At 46.5% G+C, this 3,655-nt stretch overlaps 1 pseudogene; it reads left to right on the forward strand.

The window, feature by feature from the left end:
- Positions 1–1,513: 1,513 nt before the first annotated feature.
- On the forward strand, positions 1,514–2,344 carry LOC119360956 (annotated as a pseudogene).
- The last annotated feature ends 1,311 nt before the right edge of the window (positions 2,345–3,655 follow it).

Genomic DNA, 3,655 nt, shown 5'->3' on the forward strand with positions numbered 1-3,655 from the left:
ACACACACACTCACACACACACTCTCTGATATTATAGGACAAAAAACTTTTACCAATTATCATACTGTAGAACACCACACTCCTCACTGCATCGATGGGTGTTGGGTGGTGTCTCTTGGTCACCTGGCATCCTCTAATTTTGCGCCACCATCTCGATTATCTCCCTTGGCACCGAATTGTAAACACCTGCCCTCCTTCTCCTCCTTCCCTGTGCTCCACAACACCCGAGCTGACCGCGAATCAAATCTGGACTGCTGGTACGGGCGCCCATGAGCTAATACAACGATTCTCAATCAGACATGACAAGAATGTAAAAAAGAGCACATACCTTGATGCGGAAACTGCTGCCGCCTACCAAGTGAAGACCAGCAGGTGCGCTGCTCCGCCGTGGACCTGTGCTGGCTTGAGTCCATGTCCGCCGTTGGCCGCTGCTCGCATTCGTCCCACCCATCGCCCAAGCCGGCGTTAGGAGCAAACTCAATAGCCTTGCCCGCCTTAATGGTTCCACACCACGAGATCGAATCAAGCATCATAGAGTTCGGGGAGGAGTAGCATTTCCACCGTCAGCTCCTCGCTGATGTATCAGCATAGAGTGCAGGGAGGACACGGAATGTAAATACCTGGGGTTTAGCGCTGGTGGCCGGAACGACCGACACGGCCTCCTTGCGCCGCTCCTTGCTGACCGCCCTGCTCTGGGGATCCTAGCGCCCTGCCCTAGGGTTACTCGCTGGCGGCGGCTGCGGCGGCGTTTCCCTCAAGAAAAAAAGCACGTCTCATGTCCGGCTCGTGCAGGATTCCATCACCAAGTAGGATCAGTAGTTCCGTCCCGAATCGGTTATGTTGCAAGTCTTAGCTAGGGAAATACCCAATGATTCCTGGTTGTATATGCACCCTATATGTGATTTTTAAAAAAAATATTTAAAAAAAAGTCAAAATAGGTAAGAACTATTTTGACAAAACACTTGACTTACTTTTGCACTGGTATATACACTTTCACAAAAAAAAGTTGACATCACAGCAAAAAAGACAAAATTTATTTGCTATTATAGGTCACTATTCACACTATTTTAGCTCCAAATTTTTCTTTTTTGAAAAGAAGTCAAAGGGATTTTTTTTGTGGATTTTTTTTCACGGGTACAACAAAAGGTCAAGTTTATTTCAAAAATATTTTCAGAAATTTTTGACTTTTTGTTGAATTACTAATTTTTTCCCATATAGGGTGTATATGTCCCCATAGACCACAAATCCTCCTCCGTCCTAGCTATAGCTATATATACGTATTACCCTGCACCCCTATAAATAGTACACCCAGAGACCAATAGAAAGATCAGCGGGCACGAGGCATGCCCGTGTGTATCAATTTCTTGCGCGTATTCGTGTTGCTTCTAGTAGATCGATACTACATCAACCGTGGTTAGCCAGCTACGTCCAATATATTCGAGTGTTTTCGTCTGCGTACGTGTTTGTCTGGTATATACTTCAGAATTCACTAATTCAGTCAGTCGGGGGCTAGATGTCTAAGCAAAGAAGGTAGGGCGAGGAGGATGAGGCCAACTACTACCACGACCGCAGCGGTAACAAGGAGAAGAGTCTCTATCTGGTTCTAGACGACTGGCACAAGGGCTTCACCATCCGCAAGATCGATGCCGACCGTCCCGACCTCAGCGCCTCCCCTGTCCTCCGGCTAGTGTCACCTGAGCATGGTCATGCCATGAAGTTCGCAACCCAGGGCGGCTACATCATCGCCACGAGCAACATACATGCCGGAACCCTCTTCTACGACACTGACACCGCCGGACTGGCCGTCGGCCCTCCCGTTCCAGACACACTGCTTTGTGGCTTCAACACCTTCCTGACCTCCGACGCCGGTGACACGCTGTTCGTGTTCGCCTTCCACTTCATGGAGCGGCCTGTGTCCTTTGAGCCGATGGCGAAGCTGCCGACGACGGAAGACGACAACCTGCTGCCCACCGACTGGTCCTGGAGAAGCATGAGGATGCCCTTCACCAAGGACGAGATGATCTTCTCCTACGCGCTGCACCCAGACGGGCGCACCATATTCGTGTCCTCGTGGAGCAGGGCGGTCTGCGGCACGTACTCCGTCGACACCAGGAGCTGCAAGTGGAGGCGCCATGGGGAGTGGATGCTGCCTTTCAGAGGCCGAGGCTACTTCGACGCCGAGCTAGACGCATGGGTCGGGTTGCACGAGGACGGATACGTCTACTCCTACCAGGTTGCCTCCCGCAGCGGCGACACCACGCAGCAGCCGGAGTGGAAGATGGCCGACGAGCGTAGGATGTGGATCCCGTGGCATCAGCTGGAGTTTCGCCTGCGTCGGATGTGACGGTGCGGGTGGAGTATCGAGGAGTCGCCGGCGTCGGCCAGGGCCTGGGGCACAGAGGAGTCCTCCTAGTCAAGGAGATCGGAGAGAAGAAGATGATGGCGGCGCGAGGACACATGAGGGCAGGCGTCAAGAGGATCGGCCGTCCAGGCTCGTGAGGAGGGCAGCGATGGGAGGAACGCGTTAATGGTACCGTGTACAAAAATCCCATCAAAGCAAGTAAAATATACCATCGATGCTTAATTGATTCTGATTTAATTTTTATAGGCATTTTCAGATTTGTAGGGCATGTGCCCACGATCCTCTCACGCCGTACCTTTTTTTGACGTGTACGATTCATGTAAGGAAATATCCCATCAATGTAAGGAAATATCCCATCAATGCTTGATTGATTGTGATTAATTTTTTTATATAGTAACTAATCCGATGGGTTTATGTGGGCGTGAAGCGAAAAGGCAGATGGGAGGGGAGACGAAAAATAACCGGTCAGAAAAAAAATGAATTAATTGTTGCCTTGTATGTTTGGTTTTGGTATTTGAAGATTGATTACCATCCGTTAGTTGGGTTACCAAAGAATAAATCAATCATCATATGTGAATTCATTGTGTTACCAAATAAACGTTGGGTTTGTCCGGCCAGTAGGAGGGGGGCGGATAAAAAACTGATGAAAAAAAACCGACGAAATTGGGAGGTGGGAGGAAGGACGAAAAAAACCAGCGAAAAATAACCAGTGGACTATTCACCAACTGCTCCATTAGGAGTAGAGACTAGAAAAACAAAGATGTCACATAAAACGTTTTGGATATTTCAGTATGAACTATATATAGACTAAAATGAATAAACAAACACACATTAATGCTTTGATTCATCCTTGTTATTTCAGTTTGAGTGAAATTTTTGTTTAGATGTTTCTCCCTATGTAGATCAGTTTTACAATATAATTCTAAATCATATTAGAGCTCCCAAACCTAGGGTAACTCAATGACATAAAACGTATTGGATTTTTCAGTATGGACTATATATAGACTAAAATGAATAAACAAACACACATTAATGCTTTGATTCATCTTGTTATTTCCGTATCAGTGACATTTTTGTTTAGATGTTTCTCCCTATGTAGATCGATTTTACAATATAATTCTAAATGATATTAGAGCACCTAAACCTAGGGTAACTCAATGACATAAAACGTATTGGATATTTCAGTATGGACTATATATAGACTAAAATGAATAAGCAAACACACATTAGTGCTTTGATTCATCCTTGTTATTCCCATATGAGTGAATTTTTTTAGATGTTTCTCCCTATGTA

This window comes from Triticum dicoccoides, chromosome 2B (assembly GCF_002162155.2).
Source record: "Triticum dicoccoides isolate Atlit2015 ecotype Zavitan chromosome 2B, WEW_v2.0, whole genome shotgun sequence".
Lineage (NCBI taxonomy): Eukaryota > Viridiplantae > Streptophyta > Magnoliopsida > Poales > Poaceae > Triticum > Triticum dicoccoides.